Source organism: Nyctereutes procyonoides, unplaced genomic scaffold, assembly GCF_905146905.1.
Source record: "Nyctereutes procyonoides isolate TBG_1078 unplaced genomic scaffold, NYPRO_anot_genome, whole genome shotgun sequence".
Lineage (NCBI taxonomy): Eukaryota > Metazoa > Chordata > Mammalia > Carnivora > Canidae > Nyctereutes > Nyctereutes procyonoides.
Genome location: NW_026575052.1, coordinates 20,696,483 through 20,721,864, shown reverse-complemented (window position 1 = coordinate 20,721,864; position 25,382 = coordinate 20,696,483). Strand labels below are relative to the sequence as shown.

General features: G+C 50.1%; 2 long non-coding RNA genes across 3 annotated transcripts in view; both read right to left on the bottom strand.

Annotated features, from left to right (window-relative positions):
• Nucleotides 1-8,329, bottom strand: part of LOC129513268 (uncharacterized) — a 37,148-nt gene extending 28,819 nt beyond the window's left edge. For both annotated transcript variants that reach the window (XR_008665216.1, XR_008665215.1), the window contains exon 1: nucleotides 8,228-8,329. This is a non-coding gene — a long non-coding RNA (uncharacterized LOC129513268). The remainder of the gene's footprint in view (nucleotides 1-8,227) is intronic.
• LOC129513269 (uncharacterized) lies at nucleotides 524-2,515 on the bottom strand. The gene is made up of 2 exons (XR_008665217.1): nucleotides 2,374-2,515; nucleotides 524-637 (listed from the first exon to the last, which is right to left on the bottom strand). It is a non-coding gene; the product is annotated as an uncharacterized LOC129513269 (long non-coding RNA).
• Nucleotides 8,330-25,382: the final 17,053 nt, after the last annotated feature.

Here is a 25,382-nt window from a genome sequence, read left to right as displayed (position 1 = left end):
AACGGTGTCATTAATCTGCTCCCTGGCTGTGCAGAATAACATCCCTCAAGAACAGACTGCTTTCTGAATATTTTATCATTCCTCATTCCTTCTTCCCAAACTAATATATATTTACACAGTCTACCTCCTGCAGGAGAACTATATTGTTTTCTCTGAATGCCCGAGAACTTAGACACAGAATCGCGCATAAGTAAAAAAATATATGCCTTGCTATTGATGTTGAAAGCAAGAACCAATCACTTATCAAGCTGTGAGGGAAGCCAAGAGGAAGATTTGCAAATGGTAAAAGAGAGAGAGAGAGAGAGAGAGAGAGAATAAAACAGACCCTCTCCCCACAGAGGGACCAAATAAGAGGAGACGGACATATTTTCTCCTCTCTAACAGGGAACCTCAGAGTGGCCGTGCCGTCCTTCCAGCATTTGGCAAATCTCAGCAGTGGGGAGAGCAAAGAGCTATTTTGTCAGCAAGGTCAAAAACTTCCTACTTGGGGATCCAAACCAAAAAGACCAAAGTTCTTCCAAAGTTTTATAGCACCGTTTTTATTATCACGGAATATTTATTCCAAGGAGGATTCGAACATTCGTGTGGTCCTTTTGTTTCCTTGTGTGCTATTCTGTCTTGAACCCGAACAGCAGGGCTGTGGGATGGAAAAGAGGAGATGGTGATCCCCCTGGACAAAGGAGGGAAAGACAGACCCAGAGAGGGGACGCACTGGCATGCAAGCTAATTGAGGAGGAGGGAGCTATTTCACAGTTAGTTCCAAAGTCCCAATTAAAGGGAAATATTTGTTTAAAAAAACATCTTGCTGGGGCACTTTGTGTGTGGAGGTAAAGCCTTGAAGTGCATGCTCACAAAACAGCAATGAACTGAATCACTCTGCATAGGAGTTTAGCAGGGATGAAGGGTGAGCTGGAGAAAAATAGTAGGGCTGGCATGGCAGGAGCTCACAAAGAGAGGTATTGAGGGAAAGACTTCTTTAGGGGCCAGGGCTAAGGGGCTTTTCCAGGTAAGGATGACTAACGTGGATTTGAACTGGTCCGTGTCTATAATGGAACCTTCACCCTCCTGAAACCGCCAACCGGCAAAGTCTGCTGTGGCAAGGAGGGACTGGTGTGAGTGGTGTTTGTGGGGGATGTAGGGGAATGAGTTTGGGTGAGCTCTGGGACTGGTCCAGGGACAAGGACACAGTCATGGGGGAGAGATGAAGTGGGAGGGGAGGTGGGGGGCAGGGGGTGAGCACCAGCAGTGACCGTGGAACTGCTGGCGCCTAGAATTTCCAGAAATCTCAGGAGAGCCTGGTAGCCCACCCATCCCCACTGCAAGATGTGAGCATAGGGTCTGACCTAGTTCATGTTCATGTTCTAAAAGGCGTGCCCTCCGCTGATGGGTGGGTCACCCAAAGGTAAATAAGGAAGAGCCTCAGCCGCAGGGAGCTCCCAGTTTGCAGTTTAAAAACGGAGAGGCAGGCAAGAAGCCACGTGATGTCTTCCCCGTGAAGGGCCTTAGCTCACGACTCAGAGCTGGTGGGAAGTAGGGTGAGAGTACAGCCTGCAGATTCCCGAAGCAGTGGCCCTGCTTCTCTCGCTCCCCGGGGGAACAGAAGCAGGCTGGTCTGCCTCAGCCTAACCCTTCCCCCGGTCTAGGATCAGTCCTTGCCTTTGAAACCTCTTTACATCAAAAGGGCATAAAATAGGTCAGGACGACTGCCTTCCAAGTCTCTTGAGGACCCACGAAACTTCTTCCCCTGTCCATCCTGAAGTGGCCCCTTCCGACCTGCCAACCTCTCTCCCGTGGCCCTCAGAGTCACAGCTATAGCTGTGACTATAGCTGCTCACCAGAGCACCTGCCCACTGTCCCCATCTTCCTCGAAGCACTGGCCATGTTATCTCCGTCCTGCTTCCTGGGACTTCTCCCCCACCACTGGCCTCAGCATCGTGGCCAGGGCAGCACCACTTGTCTCCAGGGTCTGTGGGGGCGGACAGCAGCCACAGACCCACCACCAGATGGGTGAGTGGGAGGTACTGCACAGGTGCAGGCTGTAAGAGTTCCTACAGAGGATCACAAAAGTGATCACCACCAGTGCCCTTTATGAAGCACTTATTCTGCACCAAGATGCAGGTGACTTCATTTGATTCTCCAGGGAGAAGTCAATTAAGGATGGTGGCTACCATCATTATCCTCCATTTTATGAATAAAGAAACGGAGGCTCAGAGAGGTTAACTGGTTGCCCAAAGGTCACATAACTGGCCTGAGCTGGGATTTACATCACAACTGTCTGACTACAAATCTCTCATGCTTTTCATTGCACTGAGTTATAAACACTCCCTGGGGGCTTTCTCCTGCAAGGGCACCATAAATCTGACTTGAGCTTACTTGGCCTGAAGTCTTATCCCTCTCCTAGGGATAGGATCTCTGCTGCCTCCCAGGGTCAGTACCAGGCAGGAGGGCTCCAGATGGAAGGGCAGATCTGTGTATAAAATGAAAGAGAGGGCAAGAGGGAGCAGGTCCCGGCAGTTTGATGAGGTCACTGGCCGGATTGGCTTCCTGGGTTTTCTGAGCCCCAGGTCAGTGTGAGGAGGGCAGTGCATGAGGAGGAGCAGAAGAAAAGAAGGGGAGGAGGAGTAGGAGGAAGAAGGCAGATCCAGTGCAGAGTGCCTGCCGCCCCAGATAGCTTGTGTGCTCCCCCTTCACGCACCATCTGAGTTATCCCCGGGGAGGAGGCTGGGGCCCAGGAGGTCTATGATGTTTGGGGGTTTCAGGCCGCTTAGAAGGACCAAAAGAGAAAAGAATTTCGTTCCGCCCACTTATCTCCTAACCTTATAAACTCAGGATTAGCAGATCAAAGGCGGATTTGGCACAGCTGAGGGACGACAGTGGCTTCGGAGAACAGTTTGGGCTCCATCCTTCATGATCAAATAAGCTTAAGTCATTGATAAATAAACGACGTTTTGAATTCCTCTAATTGGGCGTGCGGGTCATGCCTAAGCCACGCCAGGCCGGCCACAGGGCAGAGTTAATGAGCTAGAGGGCCCCGGGGATCCCAAGAGTGGGATTTCAGGGAGCACCTTGGACAGGGGCAGGGGTCCCTGCGCTCTGAAGGGCGTGTGCTCTGAAGCCAGAAGCCGAGGGTCGGAACCCCCAGCACGGCCACGAACGAGCTGGGTGACCCCCCCCCGGGGGGGTTCTTGTAACCTGTCTGCATGTCCTGGGCTGTAAGATGGGCTGTAAGACCGCGGTAACAACGAGCTGCTACTGAGAGAGGGGCCACTGAGCCCAGAGCGCATGCTCCCAAGCAGGTGGAGGCCAGCCCTGGGGGTGTCTGGCAGGAGGAGGGCAGGGTCCCAGCATGAGGCCAGCATTGAAGCCAGTTCTTCCCACCTCCTGACTGAGAGACTTCATTGCTTTGGGTCTCAGCTTCCTCATCTGTAGAAGTGTTACCACGGGGGGGGGGGGGGGGGGGGGAAGCAATTACTGCACTAGAACAGCTGGTGAGAGCTTAACCAGTGGCCGCGGTTACAGCCTTAGGGCCCTCGGAGCTTGGGCCACTCACTACCTGCTGATCCAGATCCTGTCCTCCCTCTCCTCCTGTTCGGCCCCTTATCCCTGGAACTACATTTCCCAGACTCCTTTGCCAGGCTGGCTTTTCCCTTGGCTTCTGGGTCAGTTTGGCCAACTGGAGGCACAGCGGAGAGTGAGAGGAGGGAAAAGCCCAGGGATTTCTCCCTTCTCCCCTGCATCTCTGCTTCCTGTGGTGTCTCCCACAAAAACCTCGTCAGGTCTATGGTCCTGCTCCCACCAGATAGCCCCCAACTAGATTCTAGCCCCTGCCCCAGCCCCCGGGGCTCTGGCAAGGCCAGCCCTGGGTGGTAGTAGCTTCCGGCTTCTGCAAAGCTCCTGGACATCTTACCTTGCTCTGACCTGTCTTATCTAGTCAGTGCCTTCTATTGAATTCTCTCTCACTGAAAGACCTGAGGTGGGGCACCTGGGTGGCTCAGTGGTTGAGCATCTGCCTTCAGCTCAGGTTGTGATCCCAGGGTCCTGGGATCGAGTCCTGTATCAGATTTCTTGCAGGGAGCCTGCTTCTCCCTCTGCCTATGTCTCTGCCTGTCTCTGTGTGTCTCTCATGAATAAATAAATAAATAAAATCTTTTTAAAAATAAAAAGCCCCGGGGAGATTTCTGGCTGGTGAGGACCTTAGTCATTTAGCATTATTAATGCAGTGACCAATCTAGCAATCTCTCTTAGCCCTGTCCTCACCCCTCGGGTGGATGCCTACCTGAGGGGTTACAAGCTGGCCTGCAACCAGCCTGACAAATAGGGGACAGGGGTGCTCAGAGGGCTGGCATTGGGGAATCAGCCATCTGTCCGTCAAGCACCTTTACATCCATGATAGCATGTGTGTTCAGTTGGAATGACTGGTCCTATTGACAGGCAGACAGAAGCCCAGGAAGATGAGATACTAGAAGATCTTGGGCTGGAACAGAAGGAGCCATGTGAGGTCTGCACACTGGGAACTGCCCTTGGGCAACCAAGTGATCTTGAGAACGCCTCTCTCTCAGCCTCAGTTTCTCCATCTGAGAAATGAACAGCTTGAAAGAGGTGATCTCCACTGTTCCTTCCATGTCCACATATTGTTGCTTCTAATGATTCAGCAAGAGGAGAAAAAGGGAAAAGAGAAAACACCCCTGAGCTGTGGGTTTTAGCTCTTAACCCGAAGAAGTCACCAAGTCAGGCCTCCATGCATACAGAAAATACTCCATTGGGTCAGACAGGGTCTAGGTCCTGGCTCTGCCCTAACTCCCTGTTTTTCCATCAAAATAAAGCCCAGCAGTTCCTGCCCCCAAAGGTCGTGCAGATTAAGTGATGGGCTTGGGGCACCTGGGTGGCTCACTCAGTTAAGTGTCTGCCTTCAGCTCAGGTCATGATCCCAGGGTCCTGGGATCGAGCCCCGTGTAGGGCTCTGTGCTCGGTGGGGAATCTGCTTCTCCTTCTGCCTCTCACCCTTTCCTGTTCCTGCTTGCTCTCAATCTCTCTCTCTTAAATAAATAACTAAAAAGAAAAGAAAGAAGAAGAAGAAATGGACCAAAAAGCACTGAGCACAGACTAGGCACTCCATAAACACTAGCCACCCTGACGCTGAAACTCAGTTGGAAGCAGGGCAGGAGGGGTAGAGAAGCTGGTGGACACCTGCCCGAAAAAGATGTTAATTACCCGGGATCTGCTGCCAATCTACCCTGTGATGGACACCCTACCTGCTGGGGACACTGCCCCAGAAGAGGCTGGGAGTGATGAAAGCTGGCACCCCCAGCAGCCAGATGATGTTTTGCAGCAGCAGAGGAATTTGAAAAGGCTGCAAAGGTTACATCCTCACACGGAGTCTCAGACACGTGCTCGCCTCCCTCCCCTGGGTTCAGCCTTACTCAGAGCCAATACCTGGAAGGGGAGGGGGGGAGCTCCCCATGGGAGGTGGCCACACAGGTGTCAGAGGTGGCCAGCTGCTTTATTTGGCTACACAACAGACAGCCTGGAACAATGAGACTCCCACACCCCCAGCGGCTGCCCGGCTCGGGCCAGCGCCCCCGGGGTGCTGGGCACAGATTGTGTTAACATTGCCTCTGGCCACCCAGCAAGGGAAGGGGTCCTTGGTGAGGGGGCTGGACAGGTGGGTGACCAGCCTGCTTCTTTCAAGCCCCCAGCTCACTCATATGCTTTGGCTAAAAATAATACCTCCCAGGAGGCCTGCTGCTGCTGGCACAGCCGGACCATGCATAAAACATCGGCAGGTCAGGTTTCCTCCTCTGAATGGCTCCATTCAAAGCACGCAGGGGTGAAAGGTTTATGGGAGGGATCACTTAGCTTTCTGAAGGGACTGGAGCAGTCCTGGCCTCTGCCTGGGCCCCCAGCCTCCCTGCTCTGTGCCTAGCACCCTGGCCCCCGCCTGCACAGAGAGGTCCCAGGGGCAGCTGGCTGGCAGCAGCTTTCTCCTCCCGACTGTCTCTCACACCTTTAACTGGACCCCTTCATGAAGGAAGAGAGCTGCCCTGGCAGGTGTCAGCCAGTCCTGGATTTGAATCCTGCTTCTTCCACATTCCAGCTGTGTCCAAGAATACACCGAGTAGCAGGTGAGGAACTCTGCTCAGAGAGGCTGTGAGTTGCACAAAGACACACAGCCCACAGCCAAGTTCTCTGACTCAGAGCCATTTATTGTGCCCTTCAGTCATGGTCCAAGGGCAGAAAAGTTCAAGGGAATGGGCCTTAGAAGAAGAAACGCCCATGGGACGTTTTCATGAGCTCCATGATTCCTGAGAGGGATGGAGTCAGGGCCTTCCCAAAAAAACAATCCCCCTGCCTCCTCTCTCCCTACCTCTCTCTTCCCTTGCCTTTAATTCATTCTGTTTCCTTTCTTTCTGTGCTCTCTTTATTCACTCAATAAAAACTTCCTTATAGTTCCTTAATAATAAAAACATATGCTCACAATAAAAAACATCAGTGTTCCAGAAAAGTCGAGTTAAAAGGATGAAAATTTCCTATATTCCCCCTGTCCTGATTACCTATCACTGTATAACAGACCACCCCAAATTTACTGGCAGAAGATGGCCACATAAGGCATGCTCCCAGACTCTGAACAGGGCACAGCAGGGATGGCTTGTCTCTGCTGCATGATATGGGAAGCCTCAGCTAGGAAGACTCAAACACCTAGGGACTGGAATCATCTAGAAGCTTCTTCATTCACATATCTGGCTCCTGGGCTGGGATGAGTCAACTGAGACTGGTGACCTAAGTGCCTGCTCATGGCCTCTTCATGTGGCTTAGGCTTCTCCACAATGTGGTGGCCTCAGAGGAGTTAGGCTTCTTACCTAAAGGCTCGGGGAACCAAGAGAGGACGTTCTAGCAAGTGAAGGAAGCTCCTTGGCCTGTTTGGTTTTTTTGTTTTTTTTTTTTTAAGGTTTATTTATTTATTTTAGAGAGAGACAGAGAGCAAGCAGGGGAATGGGCAAAGGGAGAAGACAAGCAGACTCCCTGTTCAGCGGGAAGCCAATGCAGGGCTGCATCCCAGGACCCCGAGATCATGACCTGAGCTGGAATCAAGAGTCAGATGTATAACGAACTGAGCCACCCAGGTGCCCCGCTCCATGGGTTTTTATGATCCGGCCTTAGAGGTTACAAAGTGAAGGGGTGCCTGGCTGGCTCAGTTGTAGAGCATGAAACTCTTGATCTCAAGGTAGTGAGTTCAAGCCCTGCACTGGGTATAGAGACTACTTAAAAGGAAGGAAGGAAGGAAGGAAGGAAGGAAGGAAGGAAGGAAGGAAGGAAGGAAGGAAGGAAGGAGGGAAGGATGGAAGTTATGTAATGTGGCTTCCGCCATGTTCTAGTGGCCACAGCAGTCATAAGCCCACCCAGATTCAAGGGAGAGAGAAGCCATAGGTTCCGATTCTCAGTGGGAAGAAGGTCAAAGGATTCAAGGCCTTGTTTTAAAATCACCACATCCAGGGCACCTGGGTGGCTGAGTGGGTTAAGCATTTGCTGTCAGCCCAGGTCATGATCTTAGAGTTCTGGGATCGAGCCCCACTTTGGGCTTCCTGCTCCGTGGGGAGTCTGCTTCTCCCTCTGCCCCTTCCCCTGCTCAGGCTCTCTTTCAAATAGATAAATAAAATGACTACACCCTCACTCCAAGATACCAAACAATGATGTCATGGCAGATTTATTTCCTTCCGGGGACTTCACTTTGTGTAGATGAGCCAACACTACAAACCATTTTGTGATCTAATTTCTTTTTTAAATTTCACATTGGATTACAAGTATGTTCTCTTGTCATTGAAAACTCTTCATAAACATCCTATTATAATAGTGTTTCAGGCTCTAAAATAAACACATGTTCATAATTGAAATTTTTTTTAATGATGACAAATCTAAACAACAAATAAAAATCACCACTATCGGGATCCCTGGGTGGCGCAGCAGTTTGGCGCCTGCCTTTGGCCCAGGGCGCGATCCTGGAGACCCAGGATCGAATCCCACGTCGGGCTCCCGGTGCATGGAGCCTGCTTCTCCCTCTGCCTGTGTCTCTGCCTCTCTCTCTCTCTCTGTGACTATCATAAAAAAAAAAAAATCACCACTATCCCATCTGCCACCTGAACAGTTTTGCCTTAGTCTACTTGAGCTGCTATAACAAAATACCACTTACAAAACCAGACTAGCTTATAAACAACAGAAACGTGATGCTCACAGCTCTGGAAGCTGGGAAGTCAAGGTCAAGGAGCCGGTATGGTTGCCATTCGACGAGGGCTTGCTTCCTGGTTCATGGCCAGCACCTCCTCCCTGAGTCCTCACATAGTGAAAGAGGCACATGATCTCTCTAGGGTCCCTTTTCTAAGGGCACTAATCCCATTTGTGGAGGCTCCACCCTCATGACTCAAGCATCTCCCAAAGGTCCCGCCTTCTAACCCCATCACCTTTAGAGGCTAGGATTTCAACATTTAACTTTTATAGGGATATGTTCAGGCCACAGCAATTTTTGATCCCGATCCTTAACGTTATAGGATAACCAAGTTCCCACCTCATTCTCCTATAGCATCCTTTTATTTTTTTTTAAGATTTTATTTCTTTATTTGAGAGAGAGTTTGAGCATGGTGGAGGGGCAGAGTGAGAGAGAGAAGCAGATTCCCCACTGAGCAGGGAATCCAACCACCCCAGGACCCAGAGAAGATGATCTGACCCAAAGGCAGACACTCAACCCACTGAGCCACCCAGATGCTCCCTACAGCATCCTTTTCAATAGTTCCCTCTCATCCTATGGTATGAGTATCCAGAATCCAGTGGCAGAGGCAGAAGCTATTTCTGACTTAGCACTGTTGCAAGGGTCAATAACATTGACCTTGGGAGCACTGACCACACGCCAGGCACAGCAGTAGGCACAGTCTTCTCAATAGCCTTGTGATCATTGTTCCCATTTTACAGCTAGTAATAATAATAAGACCTCATGTTTACTGAGCTGAGCCCCTGCTATGTGAATAGCTCCTCTAAAGCTATCTGGGATCCATTCTATGGATAAGTGGATAAGTGGATATCTATCCACTCTATGTGGATAACTCCTCTAAATCCTCACCACAACCTATGAGTTAGGTGCTCCCTTCATTCCACAGATGAGGAAACAGATATGGAGAAGTAACGTGTCCCATGAGGCCACAGCTCCTGGTAACTGGTGGAACCTGGCCCCAAACCTAGGTCTGTCCGACTTCGAAACCAGGTCTAAAACCACTGCACAAAACCCCCAGATGCCAGGACTGGCTTCTGGCCGGGAGAGGCTGGCCATAAGTGTGGAGGAGACAGGGTCAGACCACCACAACCACCACCCCGGTCCCTGCAGTGCCTGGGTGGGAACAGCGGCAGGTCCATCCTCAGGAGACTTGACATGACCCCGCCTGGGCATCTGGAGAGACTCTGGGAGGTGTGCGCACAGGAAGAGCTGTGTCCAGCACAGAGATTTCTTGGTCTTTGGTGGTTTTTCGGGGCAAAGATTTGCAGGGAACTAAGTATGGCTTGAACAACCCCATCTGGTTCTCCGTCCCATCCATAGCAACTCCGGGTGGCAATGTTACTTTTCGAGGCAGTCCCACCAGCCTACCTCGCCCACCACAGCAGCAAGACCTCACAACACTGTCACCTCCTTCCACCCATTGCCACCATCCTAATCCAAGCCACCACCCTGTCTCATCTGGACTACTGTGAAGACCCCCTCTCTAGCCTTCTGGCCTCCCCCCCAGTGCCCTGTGCCCCATGTTCCACACTGCAGCCAAGTGAGCTTTATTACCATGCCCATCCCATCCAGTCACCACCTGACTCAAACACTATAATGCTTCCCATTGCTCTTACCTTCCACTTGGCCTACAAATTGCTGCAAGACCTGGTCCCTACCCATTTCCCCAGCCCCATCTTCCAGTTTCTTGTCACTCTGCATTCCAGCCTCATCAGCCTTATCTCAGGTCCTTGGGGTCATCAGTCTTCCTCCTGCCACTAGGCCTTTGCAAGTGCTGTTCCCTCTACCTAGAAAGCATGTCCCTCCCTCCTCCACCCTCATGACTTCCTCATTGCTCAAGTCTCAGCTCAGGCACCCCCAGAATCCGCCAGCGTGATTTCTCTGACTCTCCCACCTAGGGAAAACCTTCTGTCATAAACCTAGTTCAAATGTCATGTGTGATCATGCCACCCAGCCCCCCGCTGGACTATAAGTTTCATAAGGGCAGGGACCTCATCTGCCCTACTCACTGGGATGTACCAGGCAAGGCCTTAGCAGGTGCTCCCAGAGAATCGGGAGCTGGCTATCTGACTCGTGGTGACAGCCACAGAGCCCAAGGGTGGTCACACTCCATTCTCTTTGCTTATATTAACTCATTTTGGTCCTCCCAAGTGACAGGGGTATTACCTTCCCCAGTGAGGCTCGGCAAGATTGTCGCTTCCTCAAAGCCCACAAGTCACCAAGGCAACGGATGGATTGGCGGGGCAGGGCCATCGCAGGGCCTGGAAACCCCAGAGCCACCTGCCTCCAGCCAGCCAGCAACCCGATGGCTCTGACAACGTGACTGTGACGGTGGCACCAGGGCAGCCGACCCTCCAGGAGAGGCCTCGGCCCACACGTGTGACAGGCCCTTCTTGTTTGCTTTGTATCTGGTTCCTGTGCGGCAGCGCCCGCCAGAGTTGGCCAAGGCTGCACTTTTTCTATCTAATGGTTAAAATTCTTAGAGGTATTATTCTCTGCTTTGCTTGGCACCGCCACAGAACATACCTCTGATGCGGCAGGTAACTGGATAGGGTCTTGGTCACAGCAATTTGCTGAACACGAGGTTTTGTGCACAAAAACACATTACAGCACTTGGGGGTGTCTCTCAGGAACACCGCCAGCCGCGGTCGGTCGGAATTTTGTGTATCAGAGAGGAGGGAGCAGGGCCAGGGGGCCCAGAAGAAGGAGGCATGCACGGAGGATGTAGGAGCCCCGAAGTAGTGAGCAAGGTGGGCCCCAGGACTCCCCACCCCAATATTAACATTCAGTCTACACCTTGAGTAAGAACTCAAGCTTGATGTCTGATGGGCCAGGGCTTGGGTCTAGCCTCACCACCCTGGCTGTGTGACCTTTTGAGAGACAACCTCTCTGAGCCTCAATTTCCTCAAGTGTAAAATGAATGAAGTCAGAGGCCTTACCACCTAGGGCCTCTGCAAAATACACACAGGGTAGGAATTCAGACTGTCTGGTCACTGCCGTATCTTTCGGGCTTGGAGTAGTGCCTTGACACATAGTAGGGACTCAGTAGGTAGGTGCCGTATAGACTTGAATTGCCCCAAAGCTGTAGTCCCAGTACCCAGCACAGTGTATGGTGTGTGGTAGTTGCTAAAAATGTATTTGTTAAATTGACTTAATTATTCACAGCTGTCCCCAAATGCCAAGCTGAGCACATGGCATGGACTACTTACTCAAAAGTGTTTTCTTGAATGAGTGAGTGGAAAGCATTCAGCAAAGGACACAGGATATAGTGCTTAAGTTATGTGAGCTATTATTCCTTGTCTATTCAACAAACTTTCATTGAGGGCTTGTGTGTGTTTTTTTCCAACACCAATTCTCTGCCACCAGCTGGGTGTCCAACGATTCCCTATGATTTTGAGACTAACTACCTGGAGTTAGCAGCAGACTCCGTGGGCTAAGGGCTCAGTCCCACAAGACCGTCCTCACTTCAGATGCCAGCCACAGGTGGGGTCCCCCAGTGACCCACACTTCTGCCCCAGCCACCAAAATTCAGCAGTTCCCACCACCTCCTCCGCAGGTTCTAGAATTCATAGAACTCAGGAAAGGGCTTTACTTAGGATCACTGGTTTGTTTTATTTAAGATCTATTTATTGTAGAGAAAGAGAGAGAGAACACAAGCAGGAGGGAGAGAGAATCTCAAGCAGACTCTGAGCTGAGCGCTGAGCCTGATGTAGGGCTCGATCTCACCACCTGAGCCAAAACCAGGAGTCGGCAGTCAACCAACTGTGCCACCCAGGCACCCCGTGATCGCTGATTTATTTTTAAAGGACACAACTCAGGAACGGCCAAATGCAAGAGATGCACAGGGGAAGGTGTAGGAGTTGAGGCAGGCATAGAGCTTCCACCCCCCCACCCGGGGTGTGCCCACCCTCCCAGCAGCTCAGTGTGTCCCCCAGTCCCAAAGCCCTCCAACTGTCTTAGTTCAAGAGTTCTAACAACCCAGCCTCCAACCCGCACCCCCCCCCCAGAGGACTGGGGTAGGGCTGAGAGTTCCCACCTCTAATTGCTGGTCTTTCTGGTGACCAGACCCCATCCTGAAGCCTTCTGGGGCCCCACCCTGGGTCACCTGGGCATAAACTCAGGTGTGCTCGAATGGGCTCATTAAGAAAAGACACTCCTGTCCCTCAGGAAATAAAAGGGTTTTAGGAGCTCTGTGTCAGGAACCTCGGAAAAAGACCAGATATATTCTTAATTACACCACAGCCTGCCACCCACTGTCACTATCCCGGGCACTGGGTGAACAAGCCGGAGGGGACCCCAGCCTCCTACAGCTCCCAGGCCATCAGACTTGATCCCCAGCTCCCACTCGCCACAAAGCCTCTTGTCAGCAGTGAGTCTCTGCCAACTTCCAGCCCCGTGCTGGCAATGAGGAAGGGACAAGAGAGGGACATCATCCCTGCCCCTTCCGAGCTCGCACGCCTTAGCTGGAGAGAAAAGACTGGCACAGAGGAAGGGAGAAAACTGAAATGGAAGAGCAAGGATGGTGATAATGCAGAATCTGAGAGCTAGAAGATGACCATGGGTCAAGCCCAGCTCTGCCCCTCGGTGACTGAGGGCTTGCAGGTCCAGCTGAGCTGGGCGGTCTCTGGAATGCTCCACGGAAAAAAACCATAACTTGTTATGGGGTAGTTGCCATGGGGTGGTGTCCAGCTGACATTTTTGTGCTTCTAATTGAAAAGAAAGAATTGCAAACAGTCCAGGCATACCCAGTGTGTTCCAGAAACTATGGGCAAAGAGAAGGGAGTGATGACAGGCAAAGAAACAGAGAGAGGAACAGAGGAAGAGAGGGACTTCGGCTCCTCTTCCACCCTCCACCCGATACGCCCCTCCCCCTGTTGCAAGCTGGGCCCTCTGGCAAGCAGGGCTGAGGCGACGTTAGAAACACAGAATCTTTATTCCCGCCAAGAAGTCCACGAAAAGATGCTCAACATCATTAGCCTTTAGGGAAACGCAAATCGGAACCACAGTGAGACAGCACTTGTCACCCAGGAAGTTGGCCAGGATGAAAAAGACATACAGGGACAAGTGTCGGTGAGCACATGCAGAAGTCAGAGGAAATGGAAGATGCTTTGGACGGAACACAGCCTGGGAAGGTTCTCAAAAGGTCAAGAGTTACCATACCAGCCAGGAATCCTACTCCTCGAGACATAAAACTCGTACGTGAGTGTCATAGCCATGTTCTTCACAACTGGAAAAAAAAAAAAGCAGAATGACACAAGTGTCCACGGACTGGCGAATGGATAAAGAGAGTGGAGTAGAGCCTTACGATGGAATATTACTCGGGCAGAAAAAGGGATAAAGGGCTCCTACGGGTCGTGACATAGATGAACCTCAAAATGTGAAGTGAAAGAAGCCACGAAATGCCCAGAATAGGCAACCTATAGAGACAAAGTACATTCGTGGTTCCAGGGCCTGGAAGGCTAGGAGGAAATGAGGGTCGTGACTGTTCCCCAGTATGGGCTTTCTTTTCAGGGCAACGAAAATGTCCTAAAATTAACCATAGTGACCGTCGCACAACTCGGTGAATATACTAGGAACCACTGAATTGCACACTTCAAATGGATGAGTTGCAGGTATGCAGACTGCATTTCAACAAAACTTATCCAATAAAGCTTCGTGAGGAGCACAGGCGGTGGAAGTGGAAGGAGAGGTGGGGCAGGGAAGCAGGACCCGGGAGGCCTCAGACCACAGTCCCGCCTGACGGAAGCTCCACTGGCCCTGCAGGGAGCTCCAGAGAATACTGTGGGGGTGACCTGGGTGTTGTAGCACCCCCGGCTCAGTCACTGGCCAGGGGCCATCCAGAGAGGTGGGAGTGAACTGGAGAGCTAGGACGGCTCCCGAGGGAGCTCACAGCTGGGGCCCGCGAGCAAACCCTGCTCCTTGCCCTGGGCCGGATCCCCGTTCCTCACAGCCTGTCGCGAGCAGTGTCCCTGCCTGCCACACCACCGTGATGCCACCCCTACGAAGGGGAAGCACGGTCACCCCTCCCACGGGGACAGCAGTCCACAGTGTCCTCAGGACATTCCTGGGCTCTAGTCAAGCCTCCCCGGCCCAGCCCCCGAGGCTGTCAGTGAAGCATTTAGTGAGCAGCTACTGCTTCTTGGCTCCTTTCCTGACACCGGGATAGCTCACACGGAGTTCCCTCCTGTGGTGGCACAGCGGCCCCCACAAGATGTGGGCGCATCTGCCACGCGCCATGTGGCCCTGCCCATGCCCTCTGGCTCCCACCTGCCCACAGAGCCCCTGGAACTGCCGATCATGAGAAGATAGCCAAGGAGGCCCACAGTGGGGAGGTGGGGAGCCCTGTCTCCTCAGCCTGGGGTCACCCTGAGTCTGTGGGCCTCACCAGCTTGCACCTCCAACTTCTAGCTCCCCATGAAACCCAGAGTTCAGGAGAGCCCAGAAGGGCAGACACTTTGCAGCTCTTCATCCCCTCTTCCCTGGATCCCTCTTTCTACAAACACTGCACACCCAGGTCAGACAGAAGTTTCTCTGTATGTTAATGGAAACGTGTGTGTGTGTGTCTGTGTGTCTGTGTGTGGTATGTATGTGCACAGGACATATGCAGCCAGTCAAAAATGCCCTCCTTTCTCCCCAGCACATGGAGAAAGGACTAGAATTTAAGCATCTGACTCCTAATCCCGTGTCTGTCCCCGGAATTATCAGATGGGGAGGCACTGCTCCCCCCACTGCTCATCTGGCTGGCTGCAGAGGCAGCCTGGAGAAGTGAGTCCTGGACCACAGTACTGGGGCTGGGCGAGGGGTGTTGCTGGGGTGGGGGAGTCTCTGCACAGGACCTGGGTGGCCACAGCCCTCAGTGGAGGATTCTTGTCCAGAAGACACAGCCTAGATCCCTACACACACACACACACACACACACACACACACACACACACACACACACCTCACCCATCCTCTTTATGCTCTAAGTTCTAGTCCTTGGGCCCCCAGGACAGTGGCAGTCCCTGATGGTGTGGGGGGAGCCATTGGGTGGCCTAGGAGGCACCTTTCCACCTTGTTCTAGGATGGGTACAGGGACTGCCCAGTCCTCAACTCAAATCCCTCTTCCCATAGTTCTGGATTGCATGTAATATCAGGGGCATCATCCAGCGTGACCAGGAAGGGCTCCACTGAAGAGAGTCCACCCTGGGGACCCCCCACAAGGCCTCTGAAGTGGCCCCCTTGGGTGCTGGGCCCCCACCTCAGGCCAGGGAGGGCCTCTGGAGGCTGTTTATGTGCCAGCTAAGGGCAACCAGCTCTGAGCCTATTGGGGAGTGGTCTTCCCAGCAGGCCATGGGGATCCAGGGTGAAGAGGGACCCAAGAGTGCCACACACTGCTGAGAAGGGGTGCTGGGGTCTGGCTGGGGTCAGACCTGGGTTCAAGTCTCCAGCTTGCCCCAAGGCCCCCTCTTCCTCGCTAGGCCCCAGTCTTTGCCACCTGCACAACGACAGAGCTTGAAGTTCTCTGCAGGCCTTTGCAGCAGAGATGCTCTGAGATGCCAAGCAGATCAATGGGAGATCCTGGAAGCGACCAGTCCCCATGGGTGGGCTGGCCCAGAGAGCTCCCCAGGCCGGTTGTTGGCCTCTCTAGCCTAGCAGGGCCCCACTCCAGCTGTATCACTCGCCCCTGAGTCTCTAGGCTCTGGGAACTCCCACACTGTTCAAACTCACAGAGGACAAGACACATTTATGTCCGGAACACAGACCAACATTACCTTTGGGCTAACAGACAGCTCCATGCCCCTCAACTGCTGCTCTCCTGAGGGGCAGAGCCAGGTGCTGCTGAAGGGAATAGGGAAGGATTCTATAGGAGGAAGAGGAAAAAAGCTTCAGACTCCTCAGAGATGCCCAGCCCCAGTGGCCCACCCCACAGCTCCTGGGCTCCTGGGCTCCTGGCAGACATAGCTGTGCCATCACCACCTCACTTTCTTTCTTGCAATCCTCCAGACCGTCATCATCCATCCATCACATGCAGCACCTGAGATGACACCTCCACTTGTTGTCAGGGGCTATCACTTTGATGGCAGATAGATCTAAAGTCTTCACACAAAAGGAAAATTCCAGAGTGTCAAAGATCATTCTTGAAAATCTCGGGCCTCCTGGATGGCTGTCGTTTAAGCATCTGACTTTTGATTCTGACTCAGGTCATGATCTCTGGGTCATGAGACCAAGCCCCACATTAGCTTCTAGGCTGGGCACAGAGTCTGCTTGAGATTCTCTCTCTCTCTCTCTCTCTCTCTCGCCCTCCCTCTGCCCCTCCTCCTGCTCCCTCTAGTTCTCTCTCTCTCTCTCTCTTTCTCTCTCTCTGTCTCTAAAAAGAGAAGGCAAAAGGAGAAGAGGGAAGGGAAGGGGAAGAGAGGAAAACGGAGGAGAGGGGAGGGAATCGAATCTCCTAAATCTCAAAGTACAGGATAGCTCAGACTCCTAAGGAATCTGACCCAGCTGTTTTTCCCTCCAGCCTGGCCACAGATCACTGTGCTGTTGGTTGGGCTCAATGTGGCTGGGGGTCTGGAGTCTATGAAAATGCTTGTCTTTGGGACGCCTGGGTGGCTCAGTCGGTTGAGCATCTGCCTTCTGCTCAGGTCATGATCCCAGGGTCCTGGAATGGAGCCCCACGTTGGGCTCCCTGCTCAGTGGGGAGCCTGCTCTTCCCTCTCCTTCTGTCACTCCCCCTGCTTGTGCTCTCTTTCTGTCAAATAAATAAAATCTTTCAAAAAGAAAATGCCTGTCTTTAAAAGCTACACTTCCTCAGGGCAGTAAGAGACGCATTGGGGACTGAGCTTGACAAAGCAAAACCAAAGCCCCATGTTCTCTCCCTGAGAATAATAGTACTGTCAATGGTGAGGCAAACCCACCCAATCTGGATGAACTGCTAGCTTTCTCTTCTGCAAACAAGGAGCATAAAGTTAAGAGGGAGTGGGGAATTTGCAGGAGTTAAATGCCATCTGATGCAAATGCACTTAATTTGGCATCCCCACAATATCTTAGGAGCACCTGCTGGACATTTTTCCATAGTCCATGTTTCAGTAACCTCGTGGTATAAATCTGTTAACTGGGATAGGTGTTTATTGTTCTTGAAGGAGGGATTCCCAAATCTGACTCCTTTCTGAGAAACTCCTCTCCTTCCAGGACTCAGTGACAAGCCACTGCTGCCTTCAACTGCAGAAGCAAAGCTGGAGGAGCCAGGTGCTTGATTTCCTGACTCCATAGCAGCAAAGGTGCAAGCATGTGACTTGAACTCTCTCTCAGGCAACCAGATGGACCTCTCCAGATTCAAAGATGCAGAGAATCGGAGACTTTCTTGGGTGGGAGGCTGTGCCCATGACAGCAGGGACACTGAATTAGCAGAGGCAGCCAGGGAGCGAAGCAGTGACCCCCACAAGTCAATATGGAGAAGACTGACGACCCAGCAGAAAGAGTGGTGATGGACAAGTCACAGCAGAGGGAAGCAAATGGCCAAAAAACCGGCCAAGAGATGCGCAACACACTGGTGAGCGGAAGATGATGATTAGACACCCTTTCACACTCAACAGCTTAGTGACAATGTTAAAGTCCAAACACTGGAAAATGGCATCTCTTTGAAGTGTTGTAAAACAAATGCCAAAATGTAGAAAGCTGGCGATGTACATACCCTGCCTCCAGTGGTTCTCCATCTAGGTATGTATGTACCAGATAGAGAGTTCCAACCCTTGTGTGTAGGACAGAAATATTGATCCTTTCCGGTCTGGGGGCAACCACGGGGGTTAGGCTAACTCAGTATGGGCCCGCTGCAAGCTGCAACACAAGCAGCCTACCCCCGGGCTCTCAACTCCGTCCTCTTTACCCTGAGATGGGTGCATTATCATACTCTGTTTAGGCTGCAAGATGTGAAGCAGGCAGGGAAGTATTGCTCATACCTGTGCACAGGTCAGAGATTGCAAAGATGTCCATTACAGCATTGTCATAATAGGGGGACACGGAAACCATGTACCTCTCTATAATGGATGCTGTGGTGAGCTGCCTAGACGACCTTCCGTACTCGCTGCCCCATCTCCTGGGAGCCTTGGCTACTAATGGCTCATAACTGAGTTCTTCTCTGAGAATGGCCTTCAGTCAAGGGGAGCTGCCTTGCCCACCTTATATGCTTTCCCCAGGGAAGCCTACCTCCAATGACAGATCTATGCAGAGGTATAGACACCCGGCCCCTTAGTGTCAGCTCAGCACAAATCAGTAGGGCTTCCCCAGCTCCAGCCGCACTCCCTCTATGATTCTTTGAGGCTTATGATGCATTTGTGCTGCAGCCCACCTTCTCTTCCATCCAAGCCTGCTTCCCACAGTCCCTCACACAAATCAGTCCTGAGAGCACTCTCTCATGAGCCATCTGCATTTAAATCTCCATCTCAGAGTCCGTTTCTCTAGAAACCTACTTGTAACAGAGGTGGTCCAAGAATAGGCACCTTAAATTGGGATTTTGGAGCTGGATCCAAAATCCCTACCTGGCCAGATGACTGAGAGGACCCATCACTGGAGATAGGTGGAATCACAAGCACCTGCCATGGGGAGGTGTTAACATTCTCACAGAGGGTGAACTGGGATAGGAAACTGGCAGAAGGGAACACATCGGTGCTACAACCTCTCAGGCATTTGAAAGAGACTGGATGGCTCTCGTTGAGTGCAATAAATGCAGCAGGGAAAGACAATGAAAGGCTGAAGGCGATTAATCACTAGCTTATGGTGAAGTACAGCTCTCATCTCCTACAGCAAGAGGGCATAAAAAGCTCAACATCGAGCCCAGGACTTACTCATAAAAATAGCAGCACTCCAAAGAAAGCAGAATTCTCAACTGATTCTGACAAATCTGCTTATGCCCAAATTAGCCCCCTGGTTGGTCAGGGGTGGAACCTTGGCTCTTAAGATGGGGTCAGGATGCTCAAGAATCATGAAACCCTAGATCTTCCTGAACCCTCTGGCCCCACAGAAATGGCCCCTCCTCCCTTTTAATGATGCTTCCCTGGGCGCCTGTGTGGCTCAGTTGGTTAAACATCTGGCTTCAGCTTGGGTCATGATCCTGGTGTCCTGGGATGCAGCCCCACCTTGGGCTCCCTGCTCTGAGGGGAATCTGCTCCTCCTCCTCCCTTTGCCCTTCTCCCTGTTTGTGCTCTCTCTCAAATAAATAAATAAAATCTTTAAAAAAAATTTTTTTAAATAAAGTTTCTTCCTTTTGCTTAGAAATGGTGCATAGGCCTCGATCTTGTAAAATAGACTTGACCCCTAACTCTCCTCCTGGCCACCACCAATAACTAGGATCAGATCATAGCCTGGCCCCAGTGCTGAGTGTACAAAGGAGGGAGAGGATTATATCCTGAAGATTCTGTGGGATCTTATCAATCTACACTGACAAGAGCCAGGAGAACACAATGGAATTAGGTCCTGAGGGTTCTTAACAGAGGGAGATGGACTATAATGTTGGCTAAAGGAGAGTATATTGATGAGAGCGCTCTCCCATGATGAGATTGAACACCCTGGCAAGGACCTTGGGAAATGGTACTAATGCAGTATAGAATGGATCTTATAAGCTTAGAGAAAGTGATGGACCGTACAAAGTGAAGGAGAAATGCCAGAGCTGTCACAGCAGATGGTGGAGGAAGGAATGCTCATAGACTCTGGCATGCTAGAGGGGATACACTATGCAAAGGCAAACTAACCCACCAGCTGGCTATGTTCCATGGACAGCCCAAAGGGCACTGCATTTCCCAACACAGTAGGGAATAATGTAGTGAGGGAGCCCCAGCATCACTAAGGAGCTCACTGGTGACACACCTAGGAGACCAGCCCAAGGTAGGAGATATGTTATAGAACAGACTCCCTCCTCACGATGGGGATGATAAGGTCTTGAATAGATGCTTAACCATTAGAAGCAGAATGGTACAATCACCGTAATGAAAAGCAAAACTGCAATGGCAACCAGGAGAGCATGATCCAAAAAAAAAAAAAAGATTAAGGAAATTATTGATAAAATAAGACATCTTCAGAAGGAAGATAGATGGGCAGCTAACAGGGTAATGCTCAATCTATACAACCAAAAGAAATCAAGGATGGATTATCAGAAAGCCAAGAGTAGCCACCTAGCAGCTTAATAAAGTCACGGTTCCTTGGCAAATTTCTGGACCTGGGCCCATTCTCAGACCCAGGAACCACTGACTAAAGGAGAAACTAGGTTGCCACAAAAAAGAACCCTGCAACACCGTGGCAAGCATATATGGTCATAATCCCTCCCGATTTTCTCCAAAGGGATCTACAACATGTACATCCACACACTTGAGAAAGAAAAGTGTCCGTACATTTCAGTGACTTTCAAATAAAGGATCTGAATTGATACTCAAGGAACTGAAGCGGAATCATGCCCCCTACCTTCTTTTTTTAAAAAATAAATTAATTTTTATTGGTGTTCAATTTACCAACATACAGAATAACACCCAGTGCTCATCCCGTCAAGTGTCCCCCTCAGTGCCCGTCACCCATTCACCCCCACCCCCCGCCCTCCTCCCCTTCCACCACCCCTAGTTCGTTTCCCAGAGTTAGGAGTCTTTATGTTCTGTCTCCCTTTCTGACCTTTAAAGAAGGATATGTGGGGACAATGGGGACATGTGGGGCAATAAGTGATATCCTGGCTTGATTCACACCAGATTCACAATGGGTTCACTGAGACCCTAGACCCAACCAATGTCATTCTCCCAGCCCCAAATATATGATAGGAAGAGACATACGTGGTACAACTTCCCCACCCGCACTGGCTCCAGGGCCAGTGGTAGAAGCCAAGTGAGAAGCCGCTGACACCACCCTCCCATTCTAGCTGAGGATAGTATGTCAAAAACAACATTGCCTCCCAGGGAGAATGGCAGAGATCAGTGCCACCCTTAAAACCTAAAGGATGTATCATTTCCATCATATTCCCATTTAATTCAAACGTCTGGCTCCTAAGTAACAGGTGGTCTTAGAAGATGACAGTGAACAATTGTAAATTCAAGCAAGTAGTAGCCTCACTTGCAGCTGCCCGATGATGTGCAATCTTTGCTAGACACAGCCCCAAGTACATAGTGTGCAGCCTTTGATCTGGCAAATGCATTCTTTTCTATTCCTTTCAGGAAAAGGATCAGAAAGATTTCCCACTCATGGAAGAAGAGCTATAGTATACATTTTCAGCTTTCCCAGGGCTAAGTTAACTCTCCTGCTGTCTATCATAATCCAGTCCAAAGAGACTGGCTGGACATCCCACAGAAAATCACAGTGATCTACTATATCAATGACATCATGCTAACTGGATGAACAAGCAGTGGCAAGTATTTTGGAGGCTTTTGTAAGATATATGTATTTCCAAGAGTAAGATACAAACCTTATGGTAAATGCAGGATGCAGCCGTATCAGTGAAGTTTTTTAAGAGTCCAGTGGTCTGGGATATCCCCTCCAAAGTTAAAAAATAAAAAAGCAAATTATTGAAACCTGTACCTCCTACCACAGAGGATAATGTCTAAAAGGACTTTTCAAGTTGTTCTGGTGGCAACATACGCCATACCTAGGAATATTGCTCCCGTCTATATACCACATGATATGTAAGGCTGCTCGTCTTGAGTGGGACTTAGAGCAGGAAAATGCTGTACAGGAAGATCTAGACTGTATTGTGAGTAGCCCTGCTACTTGGGTCATATGACTTAGCAGACCCTATGGTATTAGAGGTATTTGTGACAGAAAAAAAGATGCCATGTAGAATTGGCAATCCCCAACAGAAGGGTAAGAATGTACCATTTGCAACAGAAAAGTATACACCTTTTATAAAATATATACCTTTTTAAATAAAAACACACATCTTTTATAAAATAGTTCCCAAAGTGTTACTGAACCTGGTTAGAAATGAACCATCTGATCTTGAACCTCAAATGACCACGCAGCTGAGTTCCATCAGACCTGCTAAGTCAAAAGGTTGACTAGGCCCAACAGCAACGACCATACAATGAAAGTAGACCATCTCAGATCAGGAACAAGGAAGGCCTGAAAGTATAAGGAAGCTGCATGATTGGGGAGCCCACAATGCCATGTCATCCATCACTGGTTCCTCTCATTGAACTCACACCAATGGCCTTTGGGTTGGAGGAAATCTTTTGACCAGCTGATGGAGAAGGAAAAAGCCCAAGCTCGATTCAAAGGCAGGTCATTTCAGTATGTGGTACAAGCCAAAAATGATCCGTTGTTATTTTGCCATCTTGGAAGAGGTAAGTGAAAATCTTCCCAATGTCAGAGCTTTGGGGGACATGTCTGATCATTCCATTTGTGCAGGAAAAGAAGTAGCCTGAGGTAAGACTCTACATGGATCCATAGGCTATTTGGTCAGAGGCTTGGAAGGAAAAAAAGCAGGAGATTGGTGTCAAGGAGGTCTGGGGAAGAAGAACTTGATAGACACAAGAGAGTGAGTATCAACTGTAAAGATCTATGTGGCTTGTGTTAACTCTCATCCGAGAGCAGCCGCCATATAAGAGGCGCAAAACAACCAAGTAGACAGAACAACTTGGCCGGTCAATGTCTGCCAGTCTCTGTAGTTGGCCACCTCAATGCTGGTAAAATGGGCTCATGAATAGAGTAGCCACAGCAGCAGGAATTGAGGCTACATATGGGCCAAAAAGGTGAGCTGCCACTTGCCAAGGTGGATCTAGCTACTGCCACTGAAGAATGTCCACTCTGCCAACAACAGACCAACACTGAGCCCTCAGTATGACACTATTGCTTAAAAAGAACAACCAGTCACTTGCTTGGACCCCTACCACCCTAAAAGAATCAGAAAATCTTCTTGGCTGGAGTCAACATGTATTCTGCATATGGATTTGCCTCTCTTGCTTGCAGGATCCAGTCAGTACCACTACCCTAGGATTTGCAGAGTGGTCTGATCTACTAGATAGGATCTGGGATGACAATGCCTCAGATTAAGAAACCCACTTAACAGCAAAAGAGGTGCAGTGGTGGGTAAATGACCATAGGCTCCCTATCACAAACCACACCACTTAGAAGTTACTGGCCTGAAAGGTGTAGCCAAGATGCCAGCTTGGAGAGGACATTCTGTGAGGATGGTACACCATCCTTCAGGATGTGAATAAACTCTAAAGCAATGACTACTATGCATGGCATTCCTAATAAAGTAGTTGGGTCCAGGAACCACAGTCAGAAGTGGGTGTGGCCCAATTACCATCATTTACCGTAACCTAACTGGGGGATTTGGGTTTCTCATTCCTTTAACTTTAGACTTTGTGGATCTAGAAGTTCCGACTTCCAGAGGAGACATGCTTCCACCAGGGGACACAGTAAAGATCCCATTAAACTTAAAATTATAGCCATCATCTGGTTACTTTGGCTTCCTCATTCCAAGAGGCTAATAGGCAAGGAGTTAAGTCACTATACTGGCAAGTATAACTTCATCCTTATTAGCAGAAGGATGTAGGGCTGCCATTATATAATGACAGCAGAAAAAAATACATTAGGAAACCAGGTATCAACTGAGTGTCCCTTAGTATTTCCAAATTCTTTTTTTTTAAATTTTCTATTTATTTATGATAGTCACACAGAGAGAGAGGCAGAGACACAGGCAGAGGGAGAAGCAGGCTCCATGCACCGGGAGCCTGACGTGGGATTCGATCCCGGGTCTCCAGGATCGCGCCCTGGGCCAAAGGCAGGCGCCAAACCTCTGCGCCACCCAGGGATCCCAGTATTTCCAAATTCTGACAGCAAATGGACACCGACAGTAATTATGGTCTGGGAAGTATATGATGACCAAGAGTACAGTCCCTCAATGATGAGAGGCAGAGTCACACCAGCAACCAGCAGGAAAGCCACCTAGACCAGTAGAGGTGCTAACAGAGGATGAAATGGACATAGAATGGGTATGAAATGAACACGAATGGACAGCATAAATGGAAGATGATGAGATCTGACATGGCCTCAACACCAGCCATGGTGACAGGGGCTACAGATGTCCCACTAACTTCCCTGCTGTCATTTTCCCCAGAATACTGGAGAAACTGCTCCCAGAGGTGGTGAATTTACTACGTGAAGCAGGTGGATCTGAGCAGTGCCAGACCTGGACTGTATTGGATGCTGGGGTGAGCTGCCCAGATCCCCCCTGAGGACAGAGGCACTCCCCTCTTTCCCCAACTGCCAGAAGTGTTAGCTGCAGGTGGTCTCCACATGAGTCCTCTCTGGGACTTAACCTTCAACGAACAGAGCTACCTCACCCAACGTTATGGCCCTTTCCTGGAGACAGCCTTCATCCAATGACTGGACAATGAGGGAGCATAAACATCTGGAAACTTGTCTTGATGGAGGACAACTCTGAAAGGCTCACCCCATTCCAGCGCACCCTGTAGGGATCAGCTGAGGTCTCTGTCCCAACCACATCACACTCCCACCTCTCTCTCCGCCTGGTTCTGCTTCCCTTGCTCCTTCACATGTGGTCTTCCTGAGAACACTCCCCAGCACACTTGCTGCTCACAAATCCCTGTCTCCAAGCCCGCTTCCTGGAAAGCCAAGCCAAATGGATTCAGTGGGGGAAATTTTAGGCTCTGTGATTTATTCATAAATGAAATTCCATACACCTTTTAAAAGGAATGAACTCGAATGAGGTAGGTCAACAATACTGAAAAAAATGTAACAAATATGAACTTGTGTGAAAAATAAACAGGAAACTGATATGAAGATAGGAACATGTAAAAATGTTATCCACAAGAAACAATATTATATGCTATTGTATGTAACTGCCATGAAGATATTAAAACACAAATTTGGCTCCCTAAATTTATCATAGTGGCAGCTTCTGTGGAGGAGAGGAAGAAAATGAATGTAAAGGGCTTCAGAAAGGACTTTAATGTTTTAAGTGATATGTTTTTTCTTCTGATTTTTTAAAAAAATTTGAAACAGAGATGACAAAATTTAGTCATATGTTAGTTCTGGGTAGTTGAGCATATTTGTCATATTGATTTACTCTAGCTTTCTGTATTGAAATTTTTGCCAAGCTTTAAAAAATGTAATACAGGGGGCCTGCCCAACTCTTGGTTTCGGTTCAGGTCAT